This window comes from Leuciscus leuciscus, assembly GCF_965113295.1.
Source record: "Leuciscus leuciscus genome assembly, chromosome: 3".
Taxonomy (NCBI): domain Eukaryota; kingdom Metazoa; phylum Chordata; class Actinopteri; order Cypriniformes; family Leuciscidae; genus Leuciscus; species Leuciscus leuciscus.
The window spans coordinates 50446266-50466965 of record NC_138727.1 but is presented as its reverse complement, the minus strand read 5'-3'; the positions used below and the strand labels follow the sequence as shown (position 1 = coordinate 50466965).

The 20700-nt window shown below is 36.9% G+C and overlaps 1 protein-coding gene across 1 annotated transcript in view; it reads right to left on the bottom strand.

Annotated features, from left to right (window-relative positions):
- The window catches only part of LOC309493629 (sialoadhesin-like), a 343044-nt gene that overhangs the window by 170787 nt on the left and 151557 nt on the right, over positions 1 to 20700 (bottom strand). The window lies entirely within an intron of this gene.

Here is a 20700-nt window from a genome sequence, read left to right as displayed (position 1 = left end):
ACCTAATTCACGTGCACAAAAAAAAAATCCACGTGCGTAAAAAAAAAATATATTCACAAAAAGCAATTCACATGCGCAAAATAAAATTATATACTCATAAAATACATTTCACAAATGCAAAACACAATTTGTAGATATACAACTGTGCACAAAAACCTTTGAATGTTTAAAATGTACGAGTGTATTCTTGCATTTGAATGTGCAAATCGTCATTCACGTACGAATCGCCTTAGATATGTGTGTGTGTGTTTTTGAGACTTTGCTGGCAGCATAACACTCGTAACACAGAGCAGTCGTACTCTTTAGCCAATCAGATTTAAGCTTATCAATCGACCAATCAGTATCACGTGAGGGCGGGCCTACCTACATGTTACGTCATCAGCTTTCGACCAGTTCATGGTTGAGCAGAGGTAAGTGCAGTTAATCGTTCATTTCTGTGTTAACTGAAGTTAATAAAGTTTGAGATCAGTTGAAGCAATAGTTTATGAACTATTAACTGATGTAAGCAAGTGTTGTTGTAATCAGATGTCCCATATCGTGTCAAAAATGAAGAAGAATGATGCTTGTTTTGTTGTATGAAGGTACAGACAGCTCTCACAGTACAGCTACAATCACGCTAATGATTGCAAAACAATCATCTGTGGTCAATACCCATCGAGATTGTTCTTTAAATAGTGAATAGACCTATTTTAATGAGCACCCGGTGTTTTTGCCATTTGTGTATGATGTTAAATTATTATTAACACTTGTTTCCCTGCATTTTATCAGGATTACTCACCTTTGGTGTGACATCTGGATAGCAGTCACGAACATCTTAATTCATGTTGTTTCTTAATTCTCTTTTATACTTTATTTTTTATTTTTATTTATGTCTTAATTGGTAACAGTTTATTAAAACGTTTCATTAGTTAACATGAACTAATAATGAACTGCACGTGAACAGCCTTTATTATTTTTTATTAATGTTAACATTTACTAATACTTCATTAAAATCTTGTTAACATTAGTAAATGCACTGTAAACTAACAATGAACAGCTGTATGTTTAACTAACGTTAATAAAGATTAACAAACACAGCAACAAATGTATTGCTCATGGTTATTTAATACATGAACTAATGTTAACTAAGTTATTGTACCTTATTGTAGAGTGTTAGCAATATATTCAACATGCATTTCCTTATGTTTTGTGCTGTATTGTCATCGCAAGGTTTTTAAATAAGGTTTTTTATTGTCATCTTAAGGTCTCAGGACAATATTGTGAAGCATTAATTTTACTTTGCCTATAGTAAAATAGACAAATCTGATTTTATGCTGATGAGACAAAGGTACTTATCATAGAGAGGCAATTAAGATTATGCGACTAAGATTACTCAGTAAACTCTATTCAAATACCATCACTTAATTCCCCACGTCCTCTTGTCTGCAACTCTTGTACTATAGGGTTTTAGTACTTTAAATATCAGGACAAAATCTTATATGTCCTAACAGAGAGGTCTACTGATGACCGGACTGAACACAATTCATTTTTTAACTTTTCACTTGATGTATTGCACTTATATTTATATACTCTAAAAGCAAAGTACACTCTGACTGGATCTCACAACTCCTGAAGAGACGTATATTTCTCTGTACTGAATATTGTGCTTCACAGTTTAGACTGTCAGTTCATGATCTTCATATGTAACAGGAACATTAATCATGATCAAGTCATTTGATATATTTTATTCCCAAAGGATTCAGAAACTTTCAAATTAATAAAACGTGCACATCAAATTGAACTATGTCTGAATCTTTTAATTCTTACAAGAACATTTAATAATGCATGCATAGCAAGGCTTTATTCCTAAAGTGTGTACATATAATCCGCAGGAGACAAATTAATACAGTAACAATGCATCACTTTCAACCACTTGTTGAAACAACTGTCAAAATGGATGGCTTGCAACATGACTGTTTTCAAAGAATTACAGTAGAAATGGTAAGATCACAGTACTGGTTGTCTGCAACTTCATACATCATCTGTCTTGGAAATCTGAAACAATAAAACTACATAATATATGCAGATCAAAACATGTCTCCTATATATGCACGTCATTACATACATTATCATAGGTTGAATGTGTGGTGGACAGGACATGAAAATCCATCAATACTAAAAATAAATGTTTATATTCACATGTGGACTAAACAGCAGTTAATAAACTATTGCTTCAACTGATCTCAAACTTTATTAACTTCAGTTAACACAGAAATGAACGATTAACTGCACTTACCTCTGCTCAGCCATGAACTGGTCGAAAGCTGATGACGTAACATGTAGGTAGGCCCGCCCTCACGTGATACTGATTGGTCGATTGATAAGCTTAAATCTGATTGGCTAAAGAGTACGACTGCTCTGTGTTACGAGTGTTATGCTGCCAGGAAAGTCTCAAAAACACACACACACATATCTAAGGCGATTCGTACGTGAATGACGATTTGCACATTCAAATGCAAGGATACACTCGTACATTTTAAACATTCAAAGGTTTTTGTGCACAGTTGTATATCTACGAATTGTGTTTTGCATTTGTGAAATGTATTTTATGAGTATATAATTTTATTTTGCGCATGTGAATTGCTTTTTGTGAATATATTTTTTTTTCACGCACGTGGATTTTTTTTGTGTGCACGTGAATTAGGTTTCATGCATGTGAAATTGTCTACGCATTTGTGAATCATGTTTTTTGCGTGAATTATATTTGAGACTAATCTGCTTCCATAGATCTCACACCCCCCTGCGCTGATTGGACCTGATGAAGCGGGAGCGCTGGATTTTTGCAAAACAAATAACATGCTCCAGGTGGAGTTAGAAGCTCGGGTTTTTTTCTAAAAGCACCTTATTTATGTTGTTCTGTCGGATTTTAGTGTCGATTACACTGAATATGATCAAAAAAATGTTGCCGACGGCAGCTTTAACTGTTAATGTAATGAAATAATTAATGAACAAAACAAACAATATACAATTGTTTCTTAACTTGCCTGTGACGTATGCAGTGCCCAAATTATTATTTTGGACAGACAAATGAAACCCGCCTCTCAATTAAATGAAATGTTCTCATTAATTTATGGAGAACGAAAGAAATAGATTTGTTCAGTGTAGACATAATCACTAATTTAGTCATTTTGCATGCGTCCAATGTAGAAAAAATGTACAAAAAGCAACATATGATGGCAGAGCTTTCAGTTTATAGATTCCCCTATCCTAGAGAGAGTGAAGTGCTACTATGTGCTAATGTGGATTTCTGTCTAGATATGCAATAAACATTTTGCAAAAGAAAACCTCAAAAAGGTTAATTATAGATAAATTAATACAGAAACACACCCGTTCACCGGTCAGTTTTCCACTGCGGTCAAGCCAGCCGCCACCTCGAAATGAGCGGTCAATCTAGCCGCCCCTATATTTCGTGGTGCGTGTATACACTGGCTATTACGGTATGACCATCAGAACTAAAAACAGGTAATATTCTGGCGAAGGCAATTTAACATTCATTTGTTCTGTCTGTCTGTCAGAAAGACAGAAAGAAAGATTTTAGCACACCTCACAACCTGTCACTGCATGATATGCTGCATTCCAAAATAAGAGCCCCCCAAAACTCAAACATTAGCTGTTTTGTCCATACATTCAGAAAATTATAACAACAGTGTTGCCAGTATAAACCTGTTTTATAACTTACAGTTTATTACTGTTAAAATAAATGTTGTGGGTGTGTCTTTTTATCTTACACTGTTAACCCTTTCAACCCCACAGGGAAATCCACACAAAAAAAAGAGTAAAAAGTAACATTGACAGTGTTGCAGTGAGATAATTAAGTGTGATTGATGAGCATTAGTGATGAACACCTGCTGTTAACAAGCAGAATCACTGAAGGAAAGAGAAACACACGAACATAAAATAGAGAAACACAAGAACTACAACTGACTTCCAGCCATTACACATTATTACACTTATTATTAACCAGTATGGCTTTATTTCTGTCATACATCTACAGAAGTTGTTATTGAGATGTTTAATTGAAAATGTTTGGTTTGAAGTTACCATTATAGAGATCAGTGCTTGCTTTAGTTGGGTTCTGGACCATTGACTTCTTAACATTAGATTTTCTTTTGCTGCTTGAGCTGTTTTTGTGCAAGTCACACTTGTGCACAAACACAGTTTGTGAATGATTGCGATGATGATGACAAAATCATCATTATATTGCATGTTCATTCTCTAAAGAATTCATTCTCATTCGTTCAGAATTTAAAATTCGTTCATTCCTCAATCAAAAGTGTTACATTACCACCACTGTGAAATAACAGCAATACATTATTACAATGACTCATTTTTTTTAACACATCATAAATAAACCAAAAAAAAAAAACAGAGCTCCACTGTTATTTAGAAACACAGAGATATCACAATTTAGCACATGAATCTCAACAATGGTGGCAATATTTATTTTTTATTTTTTATTCATGCAGCAGTGCATGCTGGGAGTTTTATACTATCCTGGAACCCAGCATGCATTGCGACATGAAACTTTTGATTGTCACCATTGTTGAGATTCATATGCTGATTGTTGATGTCTGTGTGTGTCTGAGTCGAGCAGGAATTCAAAAAGTTTAAATGCGCTATATGATTATGATATTCTTCAGAAGACCTGACAACAGAAATATTGATTTCATGTTGTAGATTCACAGATATATGGTAAATATGAAATACCCATAAATTCAAAGAATATATACAGGAAAGATCAGAGAATCAGACATGTCCAGAATGATTGTGACATCATCTCAAAAGCCAAAAACACCTGATCATCTTCCTCTTGACTTTTTCTTGCCATAACAAATGTGTTTTATAAACTCACTGTTACAGCAGCAAGAGAGAGAAGAATGGTAAGAAGTCAAGGGACAAGAGAAAATACTGATCTCCATTATGGTTACAAAAAACTTTATTATGAACTAAATCTCTGTTAATTCTCAACAAAAACTTTTGTACATGTATGAAAGAAATAATCGTTAACTGGTTTGTAAACTGGTTTCACACTCAGTGTTGCTGGAAGTCAGTTGTAGTTCTTGTGTTTCTCTGTTTTTCTGTTCTTGTTTCTCAGTCCTACAGTGATTCTGCTTATCAGGTGTTCATCAGTGTCTCAATTCACTCACTTCTTTTCATTCACTCTGTCAAGTGGACTATATTAGTGAACTAATGTAGGGAATAGTGAATGAGGGTATAGGGTGTGATTGGGAAAACAGCCTCTGAGTGTCGATTTTGAGCACTGTTTATTTACAGTATATTCCTGTAGGCTATTTTTGTTTTCTACGGTATATTACTGTTTTAATGGAAAATGGTATGATACTGTCAGAATTAGGCCTTTTTTTACAGCAAGGGTTAACAGTGTAGATAATTCACAAACAAGTGTATTATTTGACAAAGATTGTTTTAGTAACTCAGTAGCCTATGTATTTGAATAATGATTAAATGGTGTAATATTTCTGAATTTGATTATAGCCTACTTATCACACGCTGTTCTGATTGGCTGACTCCGCCCACACGCAGTTCTGATTGGCTGTGGGTTTTGATTGATTTTTACGCATATCGCAGTGGCATCTAGTGTGGACAGACAAATTATTTGTCACTGGAATCTTATCACTTCTGGTTAGGACATGGTGTAAGAGAACCACTGGGTTAATACTGGGAATATAACTAAATCAACATCAAAGCACAATACACATACCAAGGGCAGAAAGTAATGCACAGAGGTCAATTTGCATATGATTTGCATTTGCATAAAACACAACTAACAATATCAGACACTGGTACTTTATACAAACAATGAAAATAATATTACAAATAACAAGTCATGCAACCACCCCTGTGCTGGAGTGTGACGAAGATGGATTACTAGGAAGATTTTCTCTATTCTGTTTGTCAAACCACCGTTTTGTCTGTCAGTTCTTTCCATTACTTGGGTTATCTGGCTCATGGGGCATTTTTGCCTCCTTGAAGGGCACTTCGGGAAGGGAACGCTACTGGGTTTTCCAAAGGAAAGTGAACAACTGGATCCCTTCACGAAGGGCCCTTCCACAAGGCCGACATGCAATGGCCACTTCAAGTAATTTGATCATTTATGGTCATGTGACCCAGCGAATACTCGTGATTCATTTTAAAGCGAGAGTTTGAGTTAACACACAGAGCAATTCAAGTTGTGTTGTTCGTAATATATTTCACACATTTTATCATGTTATGTTTAAATTAGTTTCATAGGTAAGAAATGTGTAAGGTAATGTGCAGGGTCCAAAGATGACATGGCACGTTTTAAAGTTGAGGGCAGAGAAATACACTTACCGTTTGGAAATTAAATAAATTTGTTATAATTTGTTTATAATTTGTTAAATACCATTTGAGGACTAAAATTTTCCCGCGCTGTGGGCGGAGCAACGGTGTCTCGTCACAGGCGTTAATCTGATTGGTGTTTAGACTCCTGCAGTCTCATTAATCCTGTTTGATTGGTTATTTTTCACCACTACGCACAATGATACATTTTGTATTATTAACTATTAAAATTAATTATTAACTATTCTGGTTAACTGTGTTTATTTTGTTTTCTCAGTTTTCTAATTAATCACTTCTTCACTTCATTACTTATACAGTATACTTAAAAACTTACAGGCAACCTTTATTAGTGTGACTAATATCCTCTAGATGGCAGTCTGGACACACACATGAAATATCAGTTATAATGATAAAATACACATCAGCAACGAGAGAAATGTTTATTTGAGATGCTGGTCTTTTAAACACTACAGAAATTATTAGGATCCTCCATTAAAGATACAGTAGAACAAAATACGGTCAACAGAGCAATCCGACATGACTGAGAAACTAGAGACTTTAAAACAATCAGATACAGATTTTACTGCGTTTAACATGAAAATACTGCTTTACAGGGCAATTATTAACATACATAAATAAAATGTGTAATACTCCAGTAAAGCAGACACTAAACTATTGACTACATGTTATTGTGATGTAACTTTAAATATTTGAATCGCACAAGTTTTCTCCTAAAATGCATTTGCATATGCAGCACAAACATATATAAATATGCAGGCTAAAATATAGATTTGCAGGACTAATACAACAACTTGTTCTACGGCCAGCAGCCATATCACCCTGTAGCCCAAGACTGGTTGCCCACTGAAGCTAAGCAGGGCTGAACCTGGTCAGTGCCTGAATGGGAGACCTCCTGAGAAAACCAGGTTGCTGCTGGAAGAGGTGTTAGTGAGGCCAGCACAGGGGGCGCTCACCCTCTGGTCTGTGTGGGTTCTAACGCCCGAGTGTAGTGACGGGGAGACTATACTGTCAGAGAGCACCGTCCTTCGGATGAGACGTAAAACCGAGGTCCTGACTCTCTGTGGTCATTAAAAATCCCATGGCATTTCTCGTAAAGAGTAGGGGTGTAACCCCGGTGTCCTGGACACATTCCACCCATTGGCCCTTACCAATCATGGCCTCCTAATAATCCCCTTACATTGCTCTATCACTCTCTCTCCTCTCTCCACCTATAGCTGGTGTGTGGTGAGCGCACAGGCGCCGTTGTACTGTGGCTGCCGTCGCATCATCCAAGTGGATGCTGCACACTGGTGGTGGTTGAGGAGAGATCCCCTGATATGATTGTAAAGCGCTTTGGGTGTACAGTAGTACATATGAAAGCGCTATATAAATGCCTCATTCATTCATTCATTCATTCAACACTCTTATAAGCTCAATTACACACAGTTTAAGAAATCAGAATGTTATTGATAAAGTAATGATGTTTATGAGATCATAATGATGGATTATCAGTTTGTGAGGAGCATCAGATGTATATTAGCAGTAATACAGTTTAAGAGTGTCTGAAGTCACTGCTAGAGTCTCATATTCAGAAGATCTGGACTGAAGCTCAAGAGCCGTGTACATTTACATTTACATTTATTCATTTAGCTGACGCTTTTATCCAAAGCGACTTACAATTGCTATATATGTCAGAGGTCGCACGCCTCTGGAGCAACTAGGGGTTAAGTGTCTTGCTCAGGGACACATTGGTGTCTCACAGTGGATTCGAACCCGGGTCTCTCACACCAAAGGCATGTGTCTTATCCATTGCGCCACCACCACCTAGGAGTCATCCATCAGGAGTGTAGGAGTCATCAGGAGCTCTGGACTGAACAGACTGTGAGAGACAGATCAACAACAGCCTGTTTATGTGTGGATCTGCTGAATCTGAGTGTAAAAGTGTGTAAAAGACATTTACTGACTGTGACTGTGCTGTAAACGTCAGATGTTCTGGACGCTGGATCCAGAGCTGTGTATGTATCATCACTCGCGTCAGCCGCCTATAGAGAAAGATTTATACACTTATATTGCTTCATACACACTGTTGTATTCATAGTTCAATGCAACAATACAATCACACTGTATTGCAGTTGTAGATGGAGGTGTGTGTGTGCCGACTCGCCTGCTTTTGATTCCCGTCTTCAGTTCCTCCTCCTCTCCTCTTCTTCCTCCTGAAAACAGAGAGAAAACTATTATAAATATATATTAAAAAAGAAAAGGCTTGAAATAGAGTCCATTTACTTTGTATGTGAGACTGATTTTGGTCAATTTTTTTAGTGAATAGACTTAGATTTAGTGTGCAGATAAACTTCACTCACTTTATGAACACAATGATGATGATGATGATGATGATGAAGATCAATCCTCCACATCCCGCCATGATCCCAGAAACTGTGAGCAGAGCATCTCTCTGAACCCCTGAAACAAGATGATCATGAAGATCATTTCACACGTGAGACAGATGAAACTGAAAGAGTGTCTGATTATAGAAAATACCTTTAACAGTGAGTGAAACAGACGCTGATCTCTGAGATCCATGTTTATTCTGAGCCTCACAGTAGAAGCGTCCACTGAAACTGGAGTTAAAGCTGGAGATGCTGAAACTCTGTCCAGATCCAACAGCTGAGGTTTCATTCTCCTTAAACCAGCTGAAGTTCAGAGCAGGAGGGTTTGAGTCACTGATGCAGTTCAGAGTCACTGAATCTCCCTCCACTATTACACCAGACGGACTGACCGACACTGAGACATTCTGTGGAGGATCTACATGAAATATATATAAAACATGTAAAAAATTATTTTATTTTTGTCTACAGTGTGAGTCTTCAGAACTTGTTATCTTGATGTTTTGAGACGAGACTCCTGTTAGAACCTGGCCAAATCCAATCTTGGAAAAGCTATGTGTCGGTGTGTGTGTTAGTCTTCTTGGTTACAGGTTAAAGAATCACTGGCGTTATTGGAGATTGACTGAGTTGTTGTTCGGGACATGCTGGCGCCCAGCAACCCAAATCTGCGACCAGGAAGGTCACAACGTGCCTAACTTCAGGGTCTGAGTGTCAGCTGCATAATCTATGGATCACATCCTCAGTAAGTAGAAATCAAAATAGTGATGAAAAGTTTGCAAATCTACATCTGAACTGGTGCAAAGTCAATAAAACAATATAATATTTACAGATATATCAACTCAAGATTCATAAAAAAAGATCACTATACAGATTCATGATTTACATTCATTTTGCATATTAATAAATTAATATGAATAAATTATGTTTAATACACAAAAATGTCATGCAGTCTGTATGATCAGGCCTGAAATTATCAAACAAATCTGAATAATCTGTGAACTATTTCACTAATATTAATTCATATGTTATTAACATGTACCATAAGACATTCACAACCAGACAGAGAAATGTGTCGGTTCACGCACCATTGCTCAAACACATTCACTTCCAAAAACGCTGGGACTCAAAAACGCTTCCTTCCACGTTTTCTGGTGAGCATCGTTAATTTTTACCACACATGCGCACCAGTTATGTGCATACATGGATATAGACAACTCCTGTATTGCAGATATGCTGTCCGAAGCAAGCATGTCAACCAACTCAGTGATTTATGTAATATAGACACAGCTCGCAACTATTCCCTGAATAGAATGGGAACATATGTAAAAAAAAAATAATAATAAAAAAATCACCTCATGAACAAGCGTTTTATTTAGCTGTTTTTCTTCCTTTCTTTCTTCTCTTTTTTTACACTCTCATGACGGAATGAGCCAACGATGGCTCTGTAATGTCCAGTTTATAAAATTTAACAAAAGTGTGAAGCGAAGCCTAAGTTAACTTGTTGCCGCACAAATGTCTTGAACTGAATTCCCTTAAGTAGAGTCCATGAGGAAGATGTAAATGTACCCTTCCGAAGGACCGAGACCCATTCTATTATAACCTAATATAAATGAACCAACAAAGCATGAAGTTCACTAACCTGCTTCATGGACAAAAGAGCCAATAATAAAGCAACCTTTAGCGAAAGGAGCTTTAAATCAATACTCCCTATGGGCTCAAAAGGGGTCTAAGGACCACGGACAGATCCCACGGCGGAATCAGCGACTTTAAAACCCTGTTCAGAAGCCGCACACCTCTCATAAACCTGCATACGAGTGGATGTTGACTTATAGTGTCTCTGTCAATCCCCACATGGCACACAGAAATCGCGGCAAGATATACCTTTATTGTGGAAAAGGATCTGCCCTTGTCTGAAAACTCCTGCAGAACCCAATATGTACTCACATTCAACATTAAGATGAACAGCAGGAGAGATCAGATGATGAAGTCCTGTAACGCCACAACTGTAGTTTCCTTCATCAGAACGACTGACTGACCGCAGATGAAGCTGATTCACTGTTCCATCAGTTATTCTCTGTGTGTTTCTGTACCAGATGAATGTTGTTTGTTCAGGCAGAGAGCAGCTGCTTTTACATGTCAGAGTGACTGAATCTCCCTCTTTCACTCTCTGCTGTGTCTCCACCTGCAGGTCTGACACAACAACAACAACATCATCAATAACAACAACAAGAACAACAACAACAACATCATCAACAACAACAACAACATCAACAACATCAACATCATCATCATCATCAACAACAACAACAACAACAACAACATCATCATCATCATCAACAACAACAACAACATCAACAACAACATCATCAACAACATCATCAACAACATCATCAACAACATCATCATCAACAACAACAACAGATTCACTGTCATCACAACATCAGCATCATGGTGATAATAATACAACAATAATATTAAAACACTAAACTGAAGCAGTTTTATAATAAACAATGTTTCTGTGGCACAGATGGTAGTTTATTCAAAAGCTAATAAAATGTTTCTGTGTTTTATTTCTGAGAGTTCACTAGTTTTACCTGTGACATCAAGCCAAGATCCAGGAATCACTGTGAATCTTTTCTGCCATTTATCCTGATTATATGTAATTCTGCAGTAGTAGATGTGTTTATCAGCTTCTGTTACATTCATCAAACTGATGCTGTAAGTGTTTATATTTCCACTCAAACACTGAACTCTTCCTCTCTTCTGTAGATCTGAACACAGATCAGGTGATTCTCCATAAGCTACGGTCCAGAAACCTTCTACGAGTGTATAACCCTGAGTATGTGTTAAAGTACAGGATATTGTCACTGTTGATCCCTTTAATGCACAAACATATGAAGGGCTGTAATTCACTCCCTGATCCCGCAGACCATCAACCCCTGAAACACAGAAATGAGGAAAATAATTAAAGAGACTTTCAGCAACAAACACAGACATTTCGTTTTCTTCTGCACTGTTCATAACACACTATCAAAGATTTCAGTTGGTGTTTATTAGGGATGTTCCTGAAGCCGAATACTATGTTCGGAAAGGAAATGACGCATTCTACGGAGTCCCTAAAGGGACATGATGATGGAGAAATATACGAGATGGGAGGAAAAAATATTTTTCAATGCTTTTGCATTCTCTCGTAATTATATTTGTTAATTATATTGTGTATAATTTGCGGGCATCATGGAGCCACTATCAATATGCTAAATATTGAAATGTTTTTTGAATGAACTCTTGTTGCTTTCGCATTCTCGATCACGAGTAACGTTACTCTGTTCATAGGGAGCGTCGGCACTCCAGGCCCGGAGTCACGGGGGGCAAAAAGGGGAATTGCCCCATCAGACCTGATCTGATACTCTTCACCCCCGAAAGGAGATCGATTTGAAGCCTTTGAAGCGTACGACAACATCAGTATGATCAGAACTTTCCCTGCTGTCACGCTTTGGCTGACGCTGAGCCAGAGATGGACGCGCTCAGTGCTTTTCATATCACAACTATTCAGTGATTTCAACCACATAAAGTTCATTTTAAGTTTCAGACATTATATAGATCAGGGGTCACCAAACTCGGTCCTGGAGGGCCGCTGTCCTGCAGAGTTTAGCTCCAACACACTCGCTTGAAAGTTTCTAGTATGGCTGTGAGACCCTGATTAGCTGGTTCAGGGGTGTTTAACTGGGGTTGGAGCGAATCTCTGCAGGACAGCGGCTCTCCAGGACCGAGTTTGGTGACGCCTGACATAGACATTAAATAGGCTATTAGCCAAAAATAAATGTTGTTAAATATACACTGATGTTTATGGAAAGCGATAATAATAATAATTTTTTCTTCAATTAAAATTTGACGACGTGTTTTATATCAGATACACATTGTGTAGTTAACTATAAAGTTCACTCTGTTCTTTTCCCAGTTCACCGGCCCCTTACTTTTATGTATTTTGGGAGAAATTGGTGAATTTATGTGATGTTAATCCGACAGCTCTGATTCTCTGAACTGCGGTGGCAGCCCCCATCACGCGTTATAGATCAGCTGACATGATTTAAACAACAAAACACATTCAAATAACTGACAATAGGCACCGATTTATGTTTCAGCTGGTTGGTGCCTAAACTCATAACCGAGCGCACACGTAATATCTGAGAAGAGTAGAGCCATGAGAACACTATATTTGAGCGCGCGAGTTTGTGGAAAATCACACGTTTATGTATTACATTGATCTGCACTCGACATGTGTCGTTAAAAATGCCATAGAAACTGCCTCAAGTGAACTATAAAACTGAAAAGAAAGTCACGTCTGAAAGCTGCAGTCGTTTTTTATTGGTTGGACGCACTTTTATGATGGATAGATGCACTTTTATGATGGATAGATGCACTTTTATGATGGATAGATGCACTTTTATGATGGATAGATACACTTTTATGATGGATAGAGGCACTTTTATGATGGATAGATGCACTTTTATGATGGATAGATTCACTTTTATGATGGATAAATGCACTTTTATGATGGATAGACGCATTTTATGATGGATAGAGGCACTTTTATGATGGATAAATGCACTTTTATGATGGATAGATTCACTTTTATGATGGATAAATGCACTTTTATGATGGATAGACGCATTTTATGATGGATAGACGCACTTTTATGATGGATAAATGCACTTTTATGATGGATAAATGCACTTTTATGATGGATAGACGCACTTTTATGATGGATAGAGGCACTTTTATGATGGATAGATGCACTTTTATGATGGATAGACGCACTTTTATGATGGATAAATGCAGTTTTATGATGGATAGACGCACTTTTATGATGGATAGATGCACTTTTATGATGGATAAATGCAGTTTTATGATGGATAGACGCACTTTTATGATGGATAGATGCACTTTTATGATGGATAGAGGCACTTTTATGATGGATAGATGCACTTTTATGATGGATAGATTCACTTTTATGATGGATAGAGGCACTTTTATGATGGATAGATGCACTTTTATGATGGATAGATTCACTTTTATGATGGATAAATGCACTTTTATGATGGATAGACGCATTTTATGATGGATAGAGGCACTTTTATGATGGATAAATGCACTTTTATGATGGATAGATTCACTTTTATGATGGATAGACGCATTTTATGATGGATAGACGCACTTTTATGATGGATAAATGCACTTTTATGATGGATAAATGCACTTTTATGATGGATAGACGCACTTTTATGATGGATAGAGGCACTTTTATGATGGATAGATGCACTTTTATGATGGATAGACGCACTTTTATGATGGATAAATGCAGTTTTATGATGGATAGACGCACTTTTATGATGGATAGATGCACTTTTATGATGGATAAATGCAGTTTTATGATGGATAGACGCACTTTTATGATGGATAGATGCACTTTTATGATGGATAGATGCAGTTTTATGATGGATAGATGCACTTTTATGATGGATAGAGGCACTTTGATGGACTTTTGATGGATTTTCAAAAAATATACCCATTGACTGTCATTATAAAGCTTGGAAGAGCCAGGACATTTTTTTATATAACTCTGATTGTATTCTTCTGAAAGAAGAAAGTCATATACACCTAGGATGACGTCAGGGTGAGTAAATCATGGGCTAATTTTCATTTTTGAAAATGACCATAGACCAATTTGCCTGTCACAGTTTTTGGCAAGTAAATCACGTGATGTGACACATCCTATTGACCCTGTTCACATTTCTGGGTTTCTCAGAAGTGGAAGGCGTCATAGTTGGGTAAACTTCTATAGCAGTGAAGGAAAGACTACATTAAATATATTTTTTGTGTTCCAATTTGCTCAAATAGCAAAAGAAAAATGCCACAACAACGTTTTCACAACTTTCAAAAAGAGTAAAAAAATAGATAATGGCAGTCGGAAGAGAGAAAGTTGTCAACTTTGTCACAGCCGCACTATTAGAAACACCCTCACAGCAGCGTTAACTAGTTTTTGTGTAATATAATACGAATATAGTGTTATATGCGTAATTATCTTTTATTATGACAGTATGTGGCAACATTTACGCTAAAAGAGCATCTTCTGCACTAAACAATGATATTGCGATATTCTAGACTCTTACATGTATCTAACGCCACACTTACTCTCACACTACAGAAGACTGTCAAATTTGTAAATTACAAATTTCTTGTATTTTAAAGGTACAATATGTAAGAATTTTGCATTAAAATATCCCAAAATCTCAAGGCCAGTGTTATATATTTTGTTAAGTTGATTACTTACAATATCCCAAATGTTTCCAACTATTTTTAAATAATGAGAAAATTGCGATTTTAACCAAGGAAACGGGGCGTGTGAGCAGGGGTGAGCTGGGAATCGCCAGTCAATTGCGTCATATCCACGTTACCCTCGGTTTCCGCTAGTACTGCGTGGAGTCCGACCATAGACTGTAAAAAAAGATGGACGACGCCCCTTCGCTCTCTTCCATTCATGAAAACTGAAGCCGCCAGTGTCCCGATATGGCGCTGACATATTGGAACTTGAGTCTGCGCAGTAGCGATTTCGGGACCAGACCTGCGCAGTAGTGAGCAGGAAGTAAAGCCGCGAAATCAGCGCTCCGCCCTCACTCAGAATGCATTCTGCACACTTTTTTTAAAATTGATTGCAGTACGACAAGAGGCTTGTTAAAATAAAGTAAACACAATCTCCTCAGTCCTCCGAAGATCCCGAAAAAATGTCTGTTGGTGCTTCAGTGACTACTTCGCTCAGAGAACCTGTCAATCACAGCTGTCAATCATGACGTTACACCACCGCATCACGTAACTAACTAAAAACCAACTTATTTTTTAAACAGACACTTGAACTTACATCAGCGTGATAAAAACGACAGCAAATGAAAGAAACCCGGTTTGGAAAAAAGATATTTGAAGTGTATTTAATTGTTTAGTTGGTCTCACGTCCCATTGAATAACACGGGGAGGCGGGACTTATGACCTATACTAGGACCAGTCACCGGGGGGCGATCGAGACGTTTTGGCTTCACTTTTCAGGGCTTGTGCGGCACGCTTGAGTCCGACAAATGCGGAAGTTGTAGGCCTAGTTGTAGCGTCTATCAAGCAACAAATGTTAGCTTGTTTCGTGCTGTCATTATGGAACACAATTATTATTTACTGATTGCAGCTGGTTCTGTCGACAAAGCATGCTTAATTTTATATTTTCCAAATGTAGCATTCGGTAATAGTTATGTTTATGCAAGTAAAGTATTATTGCTTTAGGTTTGTGTTTAGTTTATTGACATTGTTTATCACGTCTGGTGTTTATGGCCATGTAAATAAATATAGCATGTGTTATACATAAAGATTAATCAGTATTTTGGCAAATGATGTGGGCATGTTCGAATGTACTTTTACAACAATTGTTTAGAACACGTAAAACTGCGCAGCGTTATCACAACAATGAATTCAACAAATACAGTAACATCTATGATAACCAATTTAGTATTAAACCTTACTTTTCTTGCGGTTAATTCATTTAATGAAATAAAAGTGTGATGAGGTTCAAGAGTCAGGAAGAAGACGGGTCGGCGTGACTGAGACTCGTACTTTATTAAAATAAAACAAAACAAACAAAAGTCGCGCACAACGCACTACATTTGATGAGTAAGTATTTGTAATTTGTAATTAAATACTTTTTGATGTATTTGTGCCCATCTCTGGTGATACATCTGTGTCACATTATTGTGCTTGTGTGATCGTCGCCATAGAAATAAGGTGATATATATAAGTTATTATTATAGGATTGTGGGATAAAGGCAGTGAAGGATACATCTAAGCTGCCTTCAGAAATCCATCAGACGAAGGAGACCGGAAGTGAAACTAACATTGCATTCGGACGTGCCTTGATGCCTTCAGACCTTGGAATGAGTTCTCCGAAAGCAGCATTTATCAGTTTTCGGACGCAGCCCTGATGTACTGTGATGTAACCGACTACCGCAGCAAGCCTAACCATGTCCCTTTAGGGGCTCCGTAGAATGTGTTATTCATTTAACCGTGCCTTTACGTCCCTCACAAACGTTTATTAAACAAAGTGAGTTCATTTCAATAAAATATTACTGAAAGATCATTGCACTTAAAAGAAAAAGTCATGTGAACTCAATCACTGGGAACTCAAACTGAATGAGTTCTATATTTCTAGTTCCCAGCATGCTTTGCTTCAGACTCTGATAGGAGAGTGTTAAAATGAAGTGTTATTTTATGAGTTTTGCACGTGATTAATATAGGGGGAGATCTGTTAGTGTTTAATGATGTTGTGTTGGGATTTAACCCTTAAACAGGCAAGAGTAGAAAATGATAAGCAAAAAATCATTTAATGTAATTATTTTATATCATCTGGACTTAAGTAAAACATATCCAAAAGAATTTTTTGAAATATTTGATATATTTTGGATTTTATGAGTTGTGACTCCCAGGTCACGTTGCCTGATAAGGGTATAAAAAAAGGACCAAGTCATTAATCTGTTAACTGTTACTGGCCCACTTGTCACTGCATGTTAAAAACAATTATATCCTTTACTACTTCTGATCTAATTTGTTGACAAATGATATATCATTCGAAAGCTTACAAACTCAAGAGTCAGCCTGTGAAAACTGTTTTGATATCGGACCTTGCCTTACCATAAAAATTGTACTTTAACCTCTTAACTGTCACTCCCTTTTTGAGAATGGACATTAATATGCACTATTCAAACTTAAATGGTTGTAATTCAAGAATGCTTTTGGGTATAGACCTAAGTTTGGTCTTGTTTTAAAGAAAACACTCAGCAGATTATTGCTGAAGTGAAAGTATGAAAAAGTTATGGAAGTTTAAATTTACAGTAAATCAAATATACTGTACTTAATATTCTTTTATATAAAATATCTATTTTACAAAATATTTTTTACTCTAAAATTAATATAAAATCAAAGTCATATATGTGTTCCAAATTTGAAGTTGATATCACAAAACTTGAAGTTCCCATGAGATTTTGTTTAGGCGTAATACCAAAAATAGCCACCGGGTGACATACATTCCATTGAATTTAATTGTATGCATTATGCCATAACAAATTAATACATTTCTGTCCAAATATCACTTCTGTCACAAAATATCGAACCTTGAGACTCAAACCTTTCTGACAATATTTTGTCAAGATTAGAAAAGGTTTTGATCATAAATTATGAAACATGATTACGCCCAAAAGGGGTGGAGCCAGAGAAAATCATTTAAACTACCGTTTCTATGGTAACGCAACGTCCAATTTCAAAACGGTTTTCACAGGATAAATTCTGAGTTTGTAAGCTTTCAAATGATACCTAATTTATGATAACTACTAAAATATGTGATGTAATAAAAAAGGTGATAAAAAGATATTATATTTTAGAAGATAATATTATTTTATCATTTTTTATTGACAAATACTAGATTATATGTTTTATTATGAACTTTTAGCATGAAAACCAAAGTTTCAATTATTAAAAGTGTGTGCATCGACTTTTTGTGACAAACGCCAGAACTCCTGTTATGATGTAGATTTGTTTGAGGTGCACTCTTGTCATAAATTCATCTATTACTGTTCCTACATAATTCGTAACAAAAAACAGTGCTAAAATATCTATTTAGGAGTCTTGGACCTTTCCAACGATATATAGTTTGTCATGACTAGATTAGGATTTAATTGTAATATAGTGAATTAAAAACTCAAAATACAAAGATGGTCAAAATTAGGATTAATCCCTTTGTTATACCCTAAACAGGCACCGGGACTCAGGAGTCACATATACTGTATTTCATAATGTGCTAAATAACAACATGAACAACATATTAATGAATTTTCTTCTTCAGCACCTTAAGACAAAGTTCACAATTAATGTTAGCAGTATTATTATTATTTTTCCAGAAGAAAAGTAAGTTTAATATATATTTACTTTCCTCAAAATCTGAATGTCCTGCACCACCGGTAGCCATGTTGGATTTAGGTCAGGCTGACTAATTTATCACAAAAAACTTAAAGCAAATCATGTGACCAGCATACTCAAGACAGACCAGGCTGTGATAAATGATCAAAGGATTTGATGAAAAAATCGTTCTTATGCCCCAAAAAAGACAATAAAAACTATGTGACTCGTGAGTCACGATGCCTGTTTTAGGGTTTAAAATGGTTTCTGTTATGTCTGAGTTTTGGGGGTTAACAAGAGTCTGTGAAAAGTCTTCAGGATGAAAATGGGCCAGAGAAGGTTCAGACTTCTTTACGCTGCTTTGATGAAAAGGCAGTATCTGCACTTGTTGATGCAGTTCTAGTTTCTCTGCTATATTCAGTGCTTGAAGTGGGCCGGTACACACTTCTCTATTTTAAGCTGTAGCGTACCCTCACTTTTATTGCGTATACCGGCACTTCTCACATGTTGCCGGTACCAGTGACGTCACTTGACCCTTTTTCTACTTGTACACGAATTTGTGATGACCTCAGTCCCCTTTTAAACCTCATATGAAAACGACGGCAGGAATCGGCTCCTCCCCGTCTCTCTCGATGTGTGTCCACTGGCGCGAGCGGAGTTCTTGTTTAACATAAATTTGCCTAACCTGGTTGCCTTAAATTTTTGAGTTCATTTAAACAAATAATGTGAGTTGATACAAAGAAAGAGATAACTTTATTCAACTGAAAGAAATATTACGTTATCTAGGGGTTAAACGGATCGTTGTTGATCCGTGATAAGGACAGACCGGCCCCCACGGTTCGGCACGCATTTGATTCGTGGATTAATTTCAAGTTTATAATTTGCAAGTGTTTTTTCTTGCTGGTTTCCACATTCAATAGATTGTAAACCATTCCAGCACTAGAAGAGGCAAAAGAGAATTTAATTTGCTATTCGCACACTTATCTGTGCGCACAGTCACACACACCCGAATACACACACACACACACACACACACAGAGAGGCGTTTAAGACAGCGCACGAACTGATTCCTCTTTCGCGTTCACACAAAATGTCGTCAAAATACCGGTCTCAGCAAGTATTCTCGTAAACAGTCAGTTATGTCTCAAGAGAATAAGAACAAGAGAGGGATGTATCATTATTGGACCCGTGTATTCGGTCTTAAAGTGACAGCAGTCTATAAATACCTTATATGTCATTAATGTTAATCAAACTACAAAACACAGCTTTAACAAAGATTAATCTGTATTAAATTTATACAGTGAACTTAAATTTATTTTTACATTTAATTATTACATTTCTCTACCTGAATAATACAGTTTGACCTTACTTTATTTGTAACATTGTTAGGCTATATTTTATTTATCTCTGTGTGTAATTCGTGTATTTGTTTTTATTTTTTACTGACCGTTCACTTGCCTTTAATAATGTTTGAACTTTTATTAGTTAGGTTAGTAGTTTTTACTGTGGTATCGGAGTAGACCTATAGCGCTTTTCCACTGCATGGTACGGTACGGCTCGGTTCGGTACGGCTCACTTATGACGCATTTCCACAGCATGGTACGGTATGGTACGGCTCGCTTCGGCTCGCTTTAAATGGTACCACCTCTGTTGAGGTTCCAAGCGTACCGTACCGATACTAAAATGTGACGTGAAAACACTGCAGATCACTGATTGGTCAGACAGAATCGTCACTACCAGCGTCATTGTATTTGCTACTCGAGACACTAAACCCGCTAGATTTAAATAGCCAGTAGACAACAGCCAACGCTGTAGCACCTGTTTTTAAAGTATTTGCTTGAAAAAAAGAAGTAAAAAAACTTCAAAATAAGAAATGGCTGAATCGTGGTCAGTGGACGAGGTGCAGACGTTCCTCTCGTTGGTGGCCGAGGAGCGGATCCGATCCAGTGAGAGCTGGATGGGGCAACACGGAACGAAA